This window comes from Heterodontus francisci, chromosome 10, assembly GCF_036365525.1.
Source record: "Heterodontus francisci isolate sHetFra1 chromosome 10, sHetFra1.hap1, whole genome shotgun sequence".
Lineage (NCBI taxonomy): Eukaryota > Metazoa > Chordata > Chondrichthyes > Heterodontiformes > Heterodontidae > Heterodontus > Heterodontus francisci.
Window position 1 is genome coordinate 18,640,211 of NC_090380.1, and position 19,019 is coordinate 18,659,229.

The window sequence follows — 19,019 nt, forward strand, 5'->3', positions numbered from 1 at the left end:
GATCAGTCACGGCTCAATGGTCGCTCTCTCACCTGGATCAGCCTTGGCTCAGTGGTTGTTCTCTCACCTGGATCAGCCTTGGCACAGTGGTAGCTCTCTCACCTGTGTCAGCCTTGGCTCAGTGGTAGTTCTCTCACCTGGATCAGCCTTGGCTCAGTGGTAGCTCACTCACCTGTGTCAGCCTTGGCTCAGTGGTAGCTCACTCACCTGTGTCAGCCTTGGCTCAGTGTTAGTTCTCTCACCTGGATCAGCCTTGGCTCAGTGGTAGCTCTCTCACCTGTGTCAGCCTTGGCTCAGTGTTAGTTCTCTCACCTGGATCAGCCTTGGCTCAGTGGTAGTTCTCTCACCTGCGTCAGCCTTGGCTCAGTGGTAGTTCTCTCACCTGGATCAGCCTTGGCACAGTGGTAGTTCTCTCACCTGCGTCAGCCTTGGCTCAGTGGTAGTTCTCTCACCTTTGTCAGCCTTAGCTCAGTGGTAGCTCTCTCACCTGTGTCAGCCTTGGCTCAGTGGTAGTTCTCTCACCTGGAGCAGCCTTGGCTCATTGGTAGTTCTCTCACCTGTGTCAGCCTTGGCTCAGTGGTAGCTCTCTCACCTGGATCAGCCTTGGCTCAGTGGTAGCTCTCTCACCTGGATCAGCCTTGGCTCAGTGGTAGCTCACTCACCTGTGTCAGCCTTGGCTCAGTGTTAGTTCTCTCACCTGGATCAGCCTTGGCTCAGTGTTAGTTCTCTCACCTGCGTCAGCCTTGGCTCAGTGGTAGTTCTCTCACCTGCGTCAGCCTTGGCTCAGTGTTAGTTCTCTCACCTGCGTCAGCCTTGGCTCAGTGGTAGCTCTCTCACCTGTGTCAGCCTTGGCTCAGTGGTAGTTCTCTCACCTGCGTCAGCCTTGGCTCAGTGGTAGTTCTCTCACCTGGATCAGCCTTGGCACAGTGGTAGTTCTCTCACCTGCGTCAGCCTTGGCTCAGTGGTAGTTCTCTCACCTGGATCAGCCTTGGCTCAATGGTAGTTCTCACAACTGGATCAGCCTTGGCTCTGTGGTAGTTCACTGACCTGCGTCAGCCTTGGCTCAGTGGTAGTTCTCTCACCTTTGTCAGCCTTAGCTCAGTGGTAGCTCTCTCACCTGGATCAACCTTGGCTCAGTGGTAGTTCTCTCACCTGGATCAGCCTTGGCTCAGTGGTAGTTCTCTCACCTGCGTTGCCTTGGCTCAGTGGTAGTTCCCACACCTGTGTCAGCCTTGGCTCAGTGGTTGTTCTCTCACCTGGATCAGCCTTGGCACAGTGGTAGCTCCCTCACCTGTGTCAGCCTTGGCTCAGTGGTAGTTCTCTCACCTGGATCAGCCTTGGCTCAGTGGTAGCTCTCTCACCTGGATCAGCCTTGGCTCAGTGGTAGTTATCTCACCTGTGTCAGCCTTGGCTCAGTGTTAGTTCTCTCACCTGGATCAGCCTTGGCTCAGTGTTAGTTCTCTCACCTGCGTCAGCCTTGGCTCAGTGGTAGTTCTCTCACCTGCGTCAGCCTTGGCTCAGTGTTAGTTCTCTCACCTGCGTCAGCCTTGGCTCAGTGGTAGCTCTCTCACCTGTGTCAGCCTTGGCTCAGTGGTAGTTCTCTCACCTGCGTCAGCCTTGGCTCAGTGGTAGTTCTCTCACCTGGATCAGCCTTGGCACAGTGGTAGTTCTCTCACCTGCGTCAGCCTTGGCTCAGTGGTAGTTCTCTCACCTGGATCAGCCTTGGCACAGTGGTAGTTCTCTCACCTGGATCAGCCTTGGCACAGTGGTAGTTCTCTCACCTGCGTCAGCCTTGGCTCAGTGGTAGTTCTCTCACCTGCGTCAGCCTTAGCTCAGTGGTAGCTCTCTCACCTGTGTCAGCCTTGGCTCAGTGGTAGTTCTCTCACCTGGATCAGCCTTGGCTCATTGGTAGTTCTCTCACCTGTGTCAGCCTTGGCTCAGTGGTAGCTCTCTCACCTGGATCAGTCACGGCTCAATGGTCGCTCTCTCACCTGGATCAGCCTTGGCTCAGTGGTTGTTCTCTCACCTGGATCAGCCTTGGCACAGTGGTAGCTCTCTCACCTGTGTCAGCCTTGGCTCAGTGGTAGTTCTCTCACCTGGATCAGCCTTGGCTCAGTGGTAGCTCTCTCACCTGGATCAGCCTTGGCTCAGTGGTAGCTCACTCACCTGTGTCAGCCTTGGCTCAGTGTTAGTTCTCTCACCTGGATCAGCCTTGGCTCAGTAGTAGTTCTCTAACCTGTGTCAGCCTTGGCTCAGAGGTCGTTCTCTCACCTGGATCAGCCTTGGCTCAGTGGTAGTTATCTCACCTGTGTCAGCCTTGGCTCAGTGGTAGTTCTCTCACCTGGATCAGCCTTGGCTCAGTGGTAGTTCTCTCACCTGGATCAACCTTGGCTCAGTGGTAGTTCTCGCACCTGGATCAGCCTTGGCTCAGTGGTAGTTCTCTCACCTGCGTTGCCTTGGCTCAGTGGTAGTTCTCTCACCTGGATCAGCCTTGGCTCAGTGGTTGTTCTCTCACCTGCGTCAGCCTTGGCTCAGTGGTGGCTCTCTCACCTGTGTCAGCCTTGGCTCAGTCGTAGTTCTCTCACCTGGATCAGCCTTGGCTCAGTGGTAGTTCTCTCACCTGTGTCAGCCTTGGCTCAGTGGTAGTTCTCTCACCTGTGTCAGCCTTGGCTCAGTGGTAGTTCTCTCACCTGGATCAGCCTTGGCTCAATGGTAGCTTTCTCACCTGGATCAGCCTTGGCTCAGTGGTAGTTCTCTGACCTGCGTCAGCCTTGGCTCAGTGGTAGTTCTCTCACCTGTGTCAGCCTTGGCTCAGTGGTAGTTCTCTCACCTGCGTCAGCCTTGGCTCAGTGTTAGTTCTCTCACCTGCGTCAGCCTTGGCTCAGTGGTAGCTCTCTCACCTGTGTCAGCCTTGGCTCAGTGGTAGTTCTCTCACCTGCGTCAGCCTTGGCTCAGTGGTAGTTCTCTCACCTGGATCAGCCTTGGCACAGTGGTAGTTCTCTCACCTGCGTCAGCCTTGGCTCAGTGGTAGTTCTCTCACCTGGATCAGCCTTGGCACAGTGGTAGTTCTCTCACCTGGATCAGCCTTGGCACAGTGGTAGTTCTCTCACCTGCGTCAGCCTTGGCTCAGTGGTAGTTCTCTCACCTGCGTCAGCCTTAGCTCAGTGGTAGCTCTCTCACCTGTGTCAGCCTTGGCTCAGTGGTAGTTCTCTCACCTGGATCAGCCTTGGCTCATTGGTAGTTCTCTCACCTGTGTCAGCCTTGGCTCAGTGGTAGCTCTCTCACCTGGATCAGTCACGGCTCAATGGTCGCTCTCTCACCTGGATCAGCCTTGGCTCAGTGGTTGTTCTCTCACCTGGATCAGCCTTGGCACAGTGGTAGCTCTCTCACCTGTGTCAGCCTTGGCTCAGTGGTAGTTCTCTCACCTGGATCAGCCTTGGCTCAGTGGTAGCTCTCTCACCTGGATCAGCCTTGGCTCAGTGGTAGCTCACTCACCTGTGTCAGCCTTGGCTCAGTGTTAGTTCTCTCACCTGGATCAGCCTTGGCTCAGTAGTAGTTCTCTAACCTGTGTCAGCCTTGGCTCAGAGGTCGTTCTCTCACCTGGATCAGCCTTGGCTCAGTGGTAGTTATCTCACCTGTGTCAGCCTTGGCTCAGTGGTAGTTCTCTCACCTGGATCAGCCTTGGCTCAGTGGTAGTTCTCTCACCTGGATCAACCTTGGCTCAGTGGTAGTTCTCGCACCTGGATCAGCCTTGGCTCAGTGGTAGTTCTCTCACCTGCGTTGCCTTGGCTCAGTGGTAGTTCTCTCACCTGGATCAGCCTTGGCTCAGTGGTTGTTCTCTCACCTGCGTCAGCCTTGGCTCAGTGGTGGCTCTCTCACCTGTGTCAGCCTTGGCTCAGTCGTAGTTCTCTCACCTGGATCAGCCTTGGCTCAGTGGTAGTTCTCTCACCTGTGTCAGCCTTGGCTCAGTGGTAGTTCTCTCACCTGTGTCAGCCTTGGCTCAGTGGTAGTTCTCTCACCTGGATCAGCCTTGGCTCAATGGTAGCTTTCTCACCTGGATCAGCCTTGGCTCAGTGGTAGTTCTCTGACCTGCGTCAGCCTTGGCTCAGTGGTAGTTCTCTCACCTGTGTCAGCCTTGGCTCAGTGGTAGTTCTCTCACCTGCGTCAGCCTTAGCTCAGTGGTAGCTCTCTCACCTGTGTCAGCCTTGGCTCAGTGGTAGTTCTCTTACCTGGATCAGCCTTGGCTCAGTGGTAGCTCTCTCACCTGGATCAGCCTTGGCTCAGTGGTAGCTCTCTCACCGAATCAGTCACGGCTCAATGGTCGCTCTGTCATCTCGATCAGCCTTGGCTCGGTGGTAGATTTCTGACCTGGATCAGCCTTGGCTCAGTGGTAGTTCTCTCACCTGGATCAGCCTTGGCTCAGTGGTAGTTCTCTCACCTGGGTCAGTCTTGGCTCAGTGGTAGTTCTCTCACCTGGATCAACCTTGGCTCAGTGGTAGTTCTCTCACCTGGATCAGCCTTGGCTCAGTGGTAGTTCTCTCACCTGGATAAACCTTGGCTCAGTGGTAGTTCTCTCACCTGGATCAGCCTTGGCTCAGTGGTAGTTCTCTCACCTGGATCAACCTTGGCTCAGTGGTAGTTCTCTCACCTGGATCAGCCTTGGCTCAGTGGTAGCTCTCTCACCTGGATCAGCCTTGGCTCAGTGGCAGCTCACTCACCTGTGTCTGCCTTGGCTCAGTGTTAGTTCTCTCACCTGGATCAGCCTTGGCTCAGTGTTAGTTCTCTCACCTGCGTCAGCCTTGGCTCAGTGGTAGTTCTCTCACCTGCGTCAGCCTTGGCTCAGTGTTAGTTCTCTCACCTGTGTCAGCCCTGGCTCAGTGGTAGCTCTCTCACCTGTGTCAGCCTTGGCACAGTGGTAGTTCTCTCACCTGCGTCAGCCTTGGCTCAGTGGTAGTTCTCTCACCTGGATCAGCCTTGGCTCAATGGTAGTTCTCACAACTGGATCAGCCTTGGCTCTGTGGTAGTTCTCTCACCTGCGTCAGCCTTGGCTCAGTGGTAGTTCTCTCACCTGTGTCAGCCTTAGCTCAGTGGTAGCTCTCTCACCTGTGTCAGCCTTGGCTCAGTGGTAGTTCTCTCACCTGGATCAGCCTTGGCTCAGTGGTAGTTCTCTCACCTGTGTCAGCCTTAGCTCAGTGGTAGCTCTCTCACCTGTGTCAGCCTTGGCTCAGTGGTATCTCTCTCACCTGGATCAGTCACGGCTCAATGGTCGCTCTCTCACCTGGATCAGCCTTGGCTCAGTGGTAGCTCTCTCACCGAATCAGTCACGGCTCAATGGTCGCTCTGTCATCTCGATTAGCCTTGGCTCGGTGGTAGATTTCTGACCTGGATCAGCCTTGGCTCAGTGGTAGTTCTCTCACCTGGATCAGCCTTGGCTCAGTGGTAGTTATCTCACCTGTGTCAGCCTTGGCTCAGTTGTAGTTCTCTCACCTTGATCAGCCTTGGCTCAGTGGTAGTTCTCTCACCTGGATCATCCTTGGCTCAGTGGTAGTTCTCTCACCTGGATCAGCCTTGGCTCAGTGGTAGTTCTCTCACCTGGATCAGCCTTGGCTCAATGGTAATTCTCACAACTGGATCAGCCCTGGCTCAGTGGTAGCTCCCTCACCTGTGTCAGCCTTGGCTCAGTGGTAGTTCTCTCACCTGGATCAGCCTTGGCTCTGTGGTAGTTCTCTCACCTGCGTCAGCCTTGGCTCAGTGGTAGTTCTCTCACCTTTGTCAGCCTTAGCTCAGTGGTAGCTCTCTCACCTGTGTCAGCCTTGGCTCAGTGGTAGTTCTCTCACCTGGATCAGCCTTGGCTCATTGGTAGTTCTCTCACCTGTGTCAGCCTTGGCTCAGTGGTAGCTCTCTCACCTGGATCAGTCACGGCTCAATGGTCGCTCTCTCACCTGGATCAGCCTTGGCTCAGTGGTTGTTCTCTCACCTGGATCAGCCTTGGCACAGTGGTAGCTCTCTCACCTGTGTCAGCCTTGGCTCAGTGGTAGTTCTCTCACCTGGATCAGCCTTGGCTCAGTGGTAGCTCACTCACCTGTGTCAGCCTTGGCTCAGTGGTAGCTCACTCACCTGTGTCAGCCTTGGCTCAGTGTTAGTTCTCTCACCTGGATCAGCCTTGGCTCAGTGGTAGCTCTCTCACCTGTGTCAGCCTTGGCTCAGTGTTAGTTCTCTCACCTGGATCAGCCTTGGCTCAGTGGTAGTTCTCTCACCTGCGTCAGCCTTGGCTCAGTGGTAGTTCTCTCACCTGGATCAGCCTTGGCACAGTGGTAGTTCTCTCACCTGCGTCAGCCTTGGCTCAGTGGTAGTTCTCTCACCTTTGTCAGCCTTAGCTCAGTGGTAGCTCTCTCACCTGTGTCAGCCTTGGCTCAGTGGTAGTTCTCTCACCTGGAGCAGCCTTGGCTCATTGGTAGTTCTCTCACCTGTGTCAGCCTTGGCTCAGTGGTAGCTCTCTCACCTGGATCAGCCTTGGCTCAGTGGTAGCTCTCTCACCTGGATCAGCCTTGGCTCAGTGGTAGCTCACTCACCTGTGTCAGCCTTGGCTCAGTGTTAGTTCTCTCACCTGGATCAGCCTTGGCTCAGTGTTAGTTCTCTCACCTGCGTCAGCCTTGGCTCAGTGGTAGTTCTCTCACCTGCGTCAGCCTTGGCTCAGTGTTAGTTCTCTCACCTGCGTCAGCCTTGGCTCAGTGGTAGCTCTCTCACCTGTGTCAGCCTTGGCTCAGTGGTAGTTCTCTCACCTGCGTCAGCCTTGGCTCAGTGGTAGTTCTCTCACCTGGATCAGCCTTGGCACAGTGGTAGTTCTCTCACCTGCGTCAGCCTTGGCTCAGTGGTAGTTCTCTCACCTGGATCAGCCTTGGCTCAATGGTAGTTCTCACAACTGGATCAGCCTTGGCTCTGTGGTAGTTCACTGACCTGCGTCAGCCTTGGCTCAGTGGTAGTTCTCTCACCTTTGTCAGCCTTAGCTCAGTGGTAGCTCTCTCACCTGTGTCAGCCTTGGCTCAGTGGTAGTTCTCTCACCTGTGTCAGCCTTGGCTCAGTGGTAGCTCTCTCACCTGGATCAGTCACGGCTCAATGGTCGCTCTCTCACCTGGATCAGCCTTGGCTCAGTGGTAGCTCTCTCACCGAATCAGTCACGGCTCAATGGTCGCTCTGTCATCTCGATCAGCCTTGGCTCGGTGGTAGATTTCTGACCTGGATCAGCCTTGGCTCAGTGGTAGTTCTCTCACCTGGATCAGCCTTGGCTCAGTGGTAGTTATCTCACCTGTGTCAGCCTTGGCTCAGTTGTAGTTCTCTCACCTTGATCAGCCTTGGCTCAGTGGTAGCTCTCTCACCTGGATCAACCTTGGCTCAGTGGTAGTTCTCTCACCTGGATCAGCCTTGGCTCAGTGGTAGTTCTCTCACCTTGATCAACCTTGGCTCAGTGGTAGTTCTCTCACCTGGATCAGCCTTGGCTCAGTGGTAGTTCTCTCACCTGCGTTGCCTTGGCTCAGTGGTAGTTCCCACACCTGTGTCAGCCTTGGCTCAGTGGTTGTTCTCTCACCTGCGTCAGCCTTGGCTCAGTGGTAGCTCTCTCACCTGGATCAGCCTTGGCTCAGTGGTAGCTCTCTCACCTGGATCAGCCTTGGCTCAGTGGTAGCTCTCTCACCTGTGTCAGCCTTGGCTCAGTGGTAGTTCTCTCACCTGGATCAGCCTTGGCTCAGTGGTAGCTCTCTCACCTGGATCAGCCTTGGCTCAGTGGTAGCTCTCTCACCTGTGTCAGCCTTGGCTCAGTGTTAGTTCTCTCACCTGGATCAGCCTTGACTCAGTGTTAGTTCTCTCACCTGTGTCAGCCTTGGCTCAGTGTTAGTTCTCTCACCTGGATCAGCCTTGGCTCAGTGTTAGTTCTCTCACCTGGATCAGCCTTGACTCAGTGTTAGTTCTCTCACCTGCGTCAGCCTTGGCTCAATGGTAGTTCTCACAACTGGATCAGCCTTGGCTCTGTGGTAGTTCTCTCACCTGCGTCAGCCTTGGCTCAGTGGTAGTTCTCTCACCTTTGTCAGCCTTAGCTCAGTGGTAGCTCTCTCACCTGTGTCAGCCTTGGCTCAGTGGTAGTTCTCTCACCTGGAGCAGCCTTGGCTCATTGGTAGTTCTCTCACCTGTGTCAGCCTTGGCTCAGTGGTAGCTCTCTCACCTGGATCAGTCACGGCTCAATGGTCGCTCTCTCACCTGGATCAGCCTTGGCTCAGTGGTAGCTCTCTCACCGAATCAGTCACGGCTCAATGGTCGCTCTGTCATCTCGATCAGCCTTGGCTCGGTGGTAGATTTCTGACCTGGATCAGCCTTGGCTCAGTGGTAGTTCTCTCACCTGGATCAGCCTTGGCTCAGTGGTAGTTATCTCATCTGTGTCAGCCTTGGCTCAGTTGTAGTTCTCTCACCTTGATCTGCCTTGGCTCAGTGGTAGCTCTCTCACCTGGATCAACCTTGGCTCAGTGGTAGTTCTCTCACCTGGATCAGCCTTGGCTCAGTGGTAGCTCTCTCACCTGTGTCAGCCTTGGCTCAGTGGTAGTTCTCTCACCTGGATCAGCCTTGGCTCAGTGGTAGCTCTCTCACCTGGATCAGCCTTGGCTCAGTGGTAGCTCACTCACCTCTGTCAGCCTTGGCTCAGTGTTAGTTCTCTCACCTGGATCAGCCTTGGCTCAGTGTTAGTTCTCTCACCTGCGTCAGCCTTGGCTCAGTGGTAGTTCTCTCACCTGCGTCAGCCTTGGCTCAGTGTTAGTTCTCTCACCTGCGTCAGCCTTGGCTCAGTGGTAGCTCTCTCACCTGTGTCAGCCTTGGCTCAGTGGTAGTTCTCTCACCTGCGTCAGCCTTGGCTCAGTGGTAGTTCTCTCACCTGGATCAGCCTTGGCACAGTGGTAGTTCTCTCACCTGCGTCAGCCTTGGCTCAGTGGTAGTTCTCTCACCTGGATCAGCCTTGGCTCAATGGTAATTCTCACAACTGGATCAGCCCTGGCTCTGTGGTAGTTCTCTCACCTGCGTCAGCCTTGGCTCAGTGGTAGCTCTCTCACCTGTGTCAGCCTTGGCTCAGTGGTAGTTCTCTCACCTGGATCAGCCTTGGCTCATTGGTAGTTCTCTCACCTGTGTCAGCCTTGGCTCAGTGGTAGCTCTCTCACCTGTGTCAGCCTTGGCTCAGTGGTAGTTCTCTCACCTGGATCAACCTTGGCTCAGTGGTAGTTCTCTCACCTGGAGCAGCCTTGGCTCAGTGGTAGTTCTCTCACCTGTGTCAGCCTTGGCTCAGTGGTAGTTCTCTCACCTGGATCAGTCACGGCTCAATGGTCGCTCTCTCACCTGGATCAGCCTTGGCTCAGTGGTAGCTCTCTCACCGAATCAGTCACGGCTCAATGGTCGCTCTGTCATCTCGATCAGCCTTGGCTCGGTGGTAGATTTCTGACCTGGATCAGCCTTGGCTCAGTGGTAGTTATCTCACCTGTGTCAGCCTTGGCTCAGTTGTAGTTCTCTCACCTTGATCAGCCTTGGCTCAGTGGTAGTTCTCTCACCTGCGTCAGCCTTGGCTCAGTGGTAGTTCTCTAACCTGTGTCAGCCTTGGCTCAGAGGTAGTTCTCTCACCTGGATCAACCTTGGCTCAGTGGTAGTTCTCTCACCTGGATCAACCTTGGCTCAGTGATAGTTCTCTCACCTGGATCAGCCTTGGCTCAGTGGTAGTTCTCTCACCTGGATCAACCTTGGCTCAGTGGTAGTTCTCTCACCTGGATCAGCCTTGGCTCAGTGGTAGTTCTCTCACCTGCGTTGCCTTGGCTCAGTGGTAGTTCCCACACCTGTGTCAGCCTTGGCTCAGTGGTTGTTCTCTCACCTGCGTCAGCCTAGGGTCAGTGGTAGCTCTCTCACCTGTGTCAGCCTTGGCTCAGTGGTAGTTCTCTCACCTGTGTCAGCCTTGGCTCAGTGGTAGTTCTCTCACCTGTGTCAGCCTTGGCTCAGTGGTAGTTCTCTCACCTGGATCAGCCTTGGCTCAATGGTAGCTCTCTCACCTGGATCAGCCTTGGCTCAGTGGTAGCTCTCTCACCTGGATCAGCCTTGGCTCAATGGTTGCTCTCTCACCTGGATCAGCCTTGGCTCTGTGGTAGTTCTCTGACCTGCGTCAGCCTTGGCTCAGTGGTAGTTCTCTCACCTGTGTTAGCCTTGGCTCAGTGGTAGTTCTCTCACCTGCGTCAGCCTTAGCTCAGTGGTAGCTCTCTCACCTGTGTCAGCCTTGGCTCAGTGGTAGTTCTCTCACTTGGATCAGCCTTGGCTCAATGGTAGTTCTCTCACCTGTGTCTGCCTTGGCTCAGTGGTAGCTCTCTCACCTGGATCAGTCACGGCTCAATGGTAGCTCTCTCACCTGGATCAGCCTTGGCTCAGTGGTAGTTCTCTCACCTGGATCAGCCTTGGCTCAGTGGTAGCTCTCTCACCGAATCAGTCACGGCTCAATGGTCGCTCTGTCATCTAGATCAGCCTTGGCTCGGTGGTAGATTTCTGACCTGGATCAGCCTTGGCTCAGTGGTAGTTCTCTCACCTGGATCAGCCTTGGCTCAGTGGTAGTTCTCTCACCTGGATCAACCTTGGCTCAGTGGTAATTCTCTCACCTGGATAAACCTTGGCTCAGTGGTAGTTCTCTCACCTGGATCAGCCTTGGCTCAATGGTAGCTCTCTCACCTGGATCAGCCTTGGCACAGTGGTAGTTCTCTCACCTGCGTCAGCCTTGGCTCAGTGGTAGTTCTCACAACTGGATCAGCCTTGGCTCTGTGGTAGTTCTCTCACCTGCGTCAGCCTTGGCTCAGTGGTAGTTCTCTCACCTTTGTCAGCCTTAGCTCAGTGGTAGCTCTCTCACCTGTGTCAGCCTTGGCTCAGTGGTCGCTCTCTCACCTGGATCAGCCTTGGCTCAGTGGTAGCTCTCTCACCGAATCAGTCACGGCTCAATGGTCGCTCTGTCATCTCGATCAGCCTTGGCTCGGTGGTAGATTTCTGACCTGGATCAGCCTTGGCTCAGTGGTAGTTATCTCACCTGGATCAGCCTTGGCTCAGTGGTAGTTATCTCACCTGTGTCAGCCTTGGCTCAGTTGTAGTTCTCTCACCTTGATCAGCCTTGGCTCAGTGGTAGTTCTCTCACCTGGATCAACCTTGGCTCAGTGGTAGTTCTCTCACCTTGATCAGCCTTGGCTCAGTGGTAGCTCTCTCACCTGGATCAACCTTGGCTCAGTGGTAGTTCTCTCACCTGGATCAACCTTGGCTCAGTGGTAGTTCTCTCACCTGGATCAGCCTTGGCTCAGTGGTAGTTCTCTCACCTGGATCAACCTTGGCTCAGTGGTAGTTCTCTCACCTGGATCAGCCTTGGCTCAGTGGTAGTTCTCTCACCTGCGTTGCCTTGGCTCAGTGGTAGTTCCCACACCTGTGTCAGCCTTGGCTCAGTGGTCGTTCTCTCACCTGCGTCAGTCTTGGCTCAGTGGTAGCTCTCTCACCTGTGTCAGCCTTGGCTCAGTGGTAGTTCTCTCACCTGGATCAGCCTTGGCTCAGTGGTAGCTCTCTCACCTGGATAAACCTTGGCTCAGTGGTAGTTCTCTCACCTGGATCAGCCTTGGCTCAGTGGTAGCTCTCTCACCTGGATAAACCTTGGCTCAGTGGTAGCTCTCTCACCTGGATCAGCCTTGGCACAGTGGTAGTTCTCTCACCTGGATCAGCCTTGGCTCAATGGTAGTTCTCTCACCTGGATCAGCCTTGGCTCAGTGGTAGCTCACTCACCTGTGTCAGCCTTGGCTCAGTGGTAGCTCACTCACCTGGATCAGCCTTGGCTCAGTGGTAGCTCTCTCACCTGGATAAACCTTGGCTCAGTGGTAGTTCTCTCACCTGTGTCAGCCTTGGCTCAGTGGTAGTTCTCTCACCTGGATCAGCCTTGGCTCAGTGATAGTTCTCTCACCTGGATCAACCTTGGCTCAGTGGTAGTTCTCTCACCTGGATCAGCCTTGGCTCAGTGGTAGTTCTCTCACCTGCGTTGCCTTGGCTCAGTGGTAGTTCCCACACCTGTGTCAGCCTTGGCTCAGTGGTTGTTCTCTCACCTGCGTCAGCCTTGGCTCAGTGGTAGCTCTCTCACCTGTGTCAGCCTTGGCTCAGTGGTAGTTCTCTCACCTGGATCAGCCTTGGCTCAGTGGTAGCTCACTCACCTCTGTCAGCCTTGGCTCAGTGTTAGTTCTCTCACCTGCGTCAGCCTTGGCTCAGTGGTAGCTCTCTCACCTGTGTCAGCCTTGGCTCAGTGGTAGTTCTCTCACCTGCGTCAGCCTTGGCTCAGTGGTAGTTCTCTCACCTGGATCAGCCTTGGCACAGTGGTAGTTCTCTCACCTGGATCAGCCTTGGCTCAATGGTAATTCTCACAACTGGATCAGCCCTGGCTCTGTGGTAGTTCTCTCACCTGCGTCAGCCTTGGCTCAGTGGTAGTTCTCTCACCTGGATCAGCCTTGGCACAGTGGTAGTTCTCTCACCTGGATCAGCCTTGGCTCAATGGTAATTCTCACAACTGGATCAGCCCTGGCTCTGTGGTAGTTCTCTCACCTGCGTCAGCCTTGGCTCAGTGGTAGTTCTCTCACCTTTGTCAGCCTTAGCTCAGTGGTAGCTCTCTCACCTGTGTCAGCCTTGGCTCAGTGGTAGTTCTATCACCTGGATCAGCCTTGGCTCATTGGTCGCTCTCTCACCTGGATCAGCCTTGGCTCAGTGGTAGCTCTCTCACCGAATCAGTCACGGCTCAATGGTCGCTCTGTCATCTCGATCAGCCTTGGGTCGGTGGTAGATTTCTGACCTGGATCAGCCTTGGCTCAGTGGTAGTTCTCTCACCTGGATCAGCCTTGGCTCAGTGGTAGTTATCTCACCTGTGTCAGCCTTGGCTCAGTTGTAGTTCTCTCACCTTGATCAGCCTTGGCTCAGTGGTAGCTCTCTCTCCTGTGTCAGCCTTGGCTCAGTGGTAGTTCTCTCACCTGCGTCAGCCTTGGCTCAGTGGTAGTTCTCTAACCTGTGTCAGCCTTGGCTCAGAGGTAGTTCTCTCACCTGGATCAACCTTGGCTCAGTGGTAGTTCTCTCACCTGGATCAAACTTGGCTCAGTGATAGTTCTCTCACCTGGATCAGCCTTGGCTCAGTGGTAGTTCTCTCACCTGGATCAACCTTGGCTCAGTGGTAGTTCTCTCACCTGGATCAGCCTTGGCTCAGTGGTAGTTCTCTCACCTGCGTTGCCTTGGCTCAGTGGTAGCTCTCTCACCTGTGTCAGCCTTGGCTCAGTGGTTGTTCTCTCACCTGCGTCAGCCTTGGCTCAGTGGTAGTTCTCTCACCTGGATCAACCTTGGCTCAGTGGTAGTTCTCTCACCTGGATCAGCCTTGGCTCAGTGGTAGTTCTCTCACCTGCGTTGCCTTGGCTCAGTGGTAGCTCTCTCACCTGTGTCAGCCTTGGCTCAGTGGTTGTTCTCTCACCTGCGTCAGCCTTGGCTCAGTGGTAGTTCTCTCACCTGGATCAGCCTTGGCTCAGTGGTAGTTCTCTCACCTGTGTCAGCCTTGGCTCAGTGGTAGTTCTCTCACCTGGATCAGCCTTGGCTCAGTGGTAGTTCTCTCACCTGGATCAGCCTTGGCTCAATGGTAGCTCTCTCACCTGGATCAGCCTTGGCTCAGTGGTAGCTCTCTCACCTGGATCAGCCTTGGCTCAATGGTTGCTCTCGCACCTGGATCAGCCTTGGCTCTGTGGTAGTTCTCTGACCTGCGTCAGCCTTGGCTCAGTGGTAGTTCTCTCACCTGTGTTAGCCTTGGCTCAGTGGTAGTTCTCTCACCTGCGTCAGCCTTAGCTCAGTGGTAGCTCTCTCACCTGTGTCAGCCTTGGCTCAGTGGTAGTTCTCTCACTTGGATCAGCCTTGGCTCAGTGCTAGCTCTCTCACCGAATCAGTCACGGCTCAATGGTCGCTCTGTCATCTAGATCAGCCTTGGTTCGGTGGTAGATTTCTGACCTGGATCAGCCTTGGCTCAGTGGTAGTTCTCTCACCTGGATCAGCCTTGGCTCAGTGGTAGTTCTCTCACCTGGGTCAGCCTTGGCTCAGTGGTAGTTCTCTCACCTGGATCAACCTTGGCTCAGTGGTAGTTCTCTCACCTGGATCAGCCTTGGCTCAGTGGTAATTCTCTCACCTGGATAAACCTTGGCTCAGTGGTAGTTCTCTCACCTGGATCAGCCTTGGCTCAATGGTAGCTCTCTCACCTGGATCAGCCTTGGCTCTGTGGTAGTTCTCTGACCTGCGTCAGCCTTGGCTCAGTGGTAGCTCTCTCACCTGGATCAGCCTTGGCTCAGTGGTAGCTCTCTCACCTGTGTCAGCCTTGGCTCAGTGGTAGTTCCCACACCTGTGTCAGCCTTGGCTCAGTGGTAGCTCTCTCACCTGTGTCAGCCTTGGCTCAGTGGTGGTTCTCTCACCTGGATCAGCCTTGGCTCAGTGGTTGTTCTCTCACCTGCGTCAGCCTTGGCTCAGTGGTAGCTCTCTCACCTGTGTCAGCCTTGGCTCAGTGGTAGTTCTCTCACCTGTGTCAGCATTGGCTCAGTGGTAGTTCTCTCACCTGGATCAGCCTTGGCTCAATGGTAGCTCTCTCACCTGGATCAGCCTTGGCTCAGTGGTAGCTCTCTCACCTGGATCAGCGTTGGCTCAATGGTTGCTCTCTCACCTGGATCAGCCTTGGCTCTGTGGTAGTTCTCTGACCTGCGTCAGCCTTGGCTCAGTGGTAGTTCTCTCACCTGTGTTAGCCTTGGCTCAGTGGTAGTTCTCTCACCTGCGTCAGCCTTAGCTCAGTGGTAGCTCTCTCACCTGTGTCAGTCTTGGCTCAGTGGTAGTTCTCTCACTTGGATCAGCCTTGGCTCAATGGTAGTTCTCTCACCTGTGTCAGCCTTGGCTCAGTGGTAGCTCTCTCACCTGGATCAGTCACGGCTCAATGGTAGCTCTCTCACCTGGATCAGCCTTGGCTCAGTGGTAGTTCTCTGACCTGCGTCAGCCTTGGCTCAGTGGTAGTTCTCTAACCTGTGTCAGCCTTGGCTCAGAGGTAGTTCTCTCACCTGGATCAACCTTGGCTCAGTGGTAGTTCTCTCACCTGGATCAAACTTGGCTCAGTGATAGTTCTCTCACCTGGATCAGCCTTGGCTCAGTGGTAGTTCTCTCACCTGGATCAACCTTGGCTCAGTGGTAGTTCTCTCACCTGGATCAGCCTTGGCTCAGTGGTAGTTCTCTCACCTGCGTTGCCTTGGCTCAGTGGTAGCTCTCTCACCTGTGTCAGCCTTGGCTCAGTGGTTGTTCTCTCACCTGCGTCAGCCTTGGCTCAGTGGTAGTTCTCTCACCTGGATCAACCTTGGCTCAGTGGTAGTTCTCTCACCTGGATCAGCCTTGGCTCAGTGGTAGTTCTCTCACCTGCGTTGCCTTGGCTCAGTGGTAGCTCTCTCACCTGTGTCAGCCTTGGCTCAGTGGTTGTTCTCTCACCTGCGTCAGCCTTGGCTCAGTGGTAGTTCTCTCACCTGGATCAGCCTTGGCTCAGTGGTAGTTCTCTCACCTGTGTCAGCCTTGGCTCAGTGGTAGTTCTCTCACCTGGATCAGCCTTGGCTCAGTGGTAGTTCTCTCACCTGGATCAGCCTTGGCTCAATGGTAGCTCTCTCACCTGGATCAGCCTTGGCTCAGTGGTAGCTCTCTCACCTGGATCAGCCTTGGCTCAATGGTTGCTCTCGCACCTGGATCAGCCTTGGCTCTGTGGTAGTTCTCTGACCTGCGTCAGCCTTGGCTCAGTGGTAGTTCTCTCACCTGTGTTAGCCTTGGCTCAGTGGTAGTTCTCTCACCTGCGTCAGCCTTAGCTCAGTGGTAGCTCTCTCACCTGTGTCAGCCTTGGCTCAGTGGTAGTTCTCTCACTTGGATCAGCCTTGGCTCAGTGCTAGCTCTCTCACCGAATCAGTCACGGCTCAATGGTCGCTCTGTCATCTAGATCAGCCTTGGTTCGGTGGTAGATTTCTGACCTGGATCAGCCTTGGCTCAGTGGTAGTTCTCTCACCTGGATCAGCCTTGGCTCAGTGGTAGTTCTCTCACCTGGGTCAGCCTTGGCTCAGTGGTAGTTCTCTCACCTGGATCAACCTTGGCTCAGTGGTAGTTCTCTCACCTGGATCAGCCTTGGCTCAGTGGTAATTCTCTCACCTGGATAAACCTTGGCTCAGTGGTAGTTCTCTCACCTGGATCAGCCTTGGCTCAATGGTAGCTCTCTCACCTGGATCAGCCTTGGCTCTGTGGTAGTTCTCTGACCTGCGTCAGCCTTGGCTCAGTGGTAGCTCTCTCACCTGGATCAGCCTTGGCTCAGTGGTAGCTCTCTCACCTGTGTCAGCCTTGGCTCAGTGGTAGTTCCCACACCTGTGTCAGCCTTGGCTCAGTGGTAGCTCTCTCACCTGTGTCAGCCTTGGCTCAGTGGTGGTTCTCTCACCTGGATCAGCCTTGGCTCAGTGGTTGTTCTCTCACCTGCGTCAGCCTTGGCTCAGTGGTAGCTCTCTCACCTGTGTCAGCCTTGGCTCAGTGGTAGTTCTCTCACCTGTGTCAGCATTGGCTCAGTGGTAGTTCTCTCACCTGGATCAGCCTTGGCTCAATGGTAGCTCTCTCACCTGGATCAGCCTTGGCTCAGTGGTAGCTCTCTCACCTGGATCAGCGTTGGCTCAATGGTTGCTCTCTCACCTGGATCAGCCTTGGCTCTGTGGTAGTTCTCTGACCTGCGTCAGCCTTGGCTCAGTGGTAGTTCTCTCACCTGTGTTAGCCTTGGCTCAGTGGTAGTTCTCTCACCTGCGTCAGCCTTAGCTCAGTGGTAGCTCTCTCACCTGTGTCAGTCTTGGCTCAGTGGTAGTTCTCTCACTTGGATCAGCCTTGGCTCAATGGTAGTTCTCTCACCTGTGTCAGCCTTGGCTCAGTGGTAGCTCTCTCACCTGGATCAGTCACGGCTCAATGGTAGCTCTCTCACCTGGATCAGCCTTGGCTCAGTGGTAGTTCTCTCACCTGGATCAGCCTTGGCTCAGTGGTAGCTCTCTCACCGAATCAGTCACGGCTCAATGGTCGCTCTGTCATCTAGATCAGCCTTGGTTCGGTGGTAGATTTCTGACCTGGATCAGCCTTGGCTCAGTGGTAGTTCTCTCACCTGGATCAGCCTTGGCTCAGTGGTAGTTATCTCACCTGTGTCAGCCTTGGCTCAGTGGTAGATCTCTCACCTGGGTCAGCCTTGGCTCAGTGGTAGTTCTCTCACCTGGATCAACCTTGGCTCAGTGGTAGTTCTCTCACCTGGATCAGCCTTGGCTCAGTGGTAATTCTCTCACCTGGATAAACCTTGGCTCAGTGGTAGTTCTCTCACCTGGATCAGCCTTGGCTCAATGGTAGCTCTCTCACCTGGATCAGCCTTGGCTCAGTGGTAGCTCTCTCACCTGTGTCAGCCTTGGCTCAGTGGTAGTTCCCACACCTGTGTCAGCCTTGGCTCAGTGGTTGTTCTCTCACCTGCGTCAGCCTTGGCTCAGTGGTAGCTCTCTCACCTGTGTCAGCCTTGGCTCAGTGGTAGTTCTCTCACCTGGATCAGCCTTGGCTCAGTGGTAGTTCTCTCACCTGTGTCAGCATTGGCTCAGTGGTAGTTCTCTCACCTGTGTCAGCCTTGGCTCAGTGGTAGTTCTCTCACCTGGATCAGCCTTGGCTCAATGGTAGCTCTCTCACCTGGATCAGCCTTGGCTCAGTGGTAGCTCTCTCACCTGGATCAGCCTTGGCTCAATGGTAGCTCTCTCACCTGGATCAGCCTTGGCTCTGTGGTAGTTCTCTGACCTGCGTCAGCCTTGGCTCAGTGGTAGTTCTCTCACCTGTGTTAGCCTTGGCTCAGTGGTAGCTCTCTCACCTGTGTCAGCCTTGGCTCAGTGGTAGTTCTCTCACTTGGATCAGCCTTGGCTCAATGGTAGTTCTCTCACCTGCGTCAGCCTTAGCTCAGTGGTAGCTCTCTCACCTGGATCAGCCTTGGCTCAGTGGTAGTTCTCTCACTTGGATCAGCCTTGGCTCAATGGTAGTTCTCTCACCTGTGTCAGCCTTGGCTCAGTGGTAGCTCTCTCACCTGGATCAGTCACGGCTCAATGGTAGCTCTCTCACCTGGATCAGCCTTGGCTCAGTGGTAGTTCTCTCACCTGTGTCAGCCTTGGCTCAGTGGTAGTTCTCTCACCTGGATCAGCCTTGGCTCATTGGTAGTTCTCTCACCTGTGTCAGCCTTGGCTCAGTGGTAGCTCTCTCACCTGGATCAGTCACGGCTCAATGGTCGCTCTCTCACCTGGATCAGCCTTGGCTCAGTGGTAGCTCTCTCACCGAATCAGTCACGGCTCAATGGTCGCTCTGTCATCTCGATCAGCCTTGGCTCGGTGGTAGATTTCTGACCTGGATCAGCCTTGGCTCAGTGGTAGTTATCTCACCTGTGTCAGCCTTGGCTCAGTTGTAGTTCTCTCACCTTGATCAGCCTTGGCTCAGTGGTAGCTCTCTCTCCTGTGTCAGCCTTGGCTCAGTGGTAGTTCTCTCACCTGCGTCAGCCTTGGCTCAGTGGTAGTTCTCTAACCTGTGTCAGCCTTGGCTCAGAGGTAGTTCTCTCACCTGGATCAACCTTGGCTCAGTGGTAGTTCTCTCACCTGGATCAACCTTGGCTCAGTGATAGTTCTCTCACCTGGATCAGCCTTGGCTCAGTGGTAGTTCTCTCACCTGGATCAACCTTGGCTCAGTGGTAGTTCTCTCACCTGGATCAGCCTTGGCTCAGTGGTAGTTCTCTCACCTGCGTTGCCTTGGCTCAGTGGTAGTTCCCACACCTGTGTCAGCCTTGGCTCAGTGGTTGTTCTCTCACCTGCGTCAGCCTTGGCTCAGTGGTAGCTCTCTCACCTGTGTCAGCCTTGGCTCAGTGGTAGTTCTCTCACCTGTGT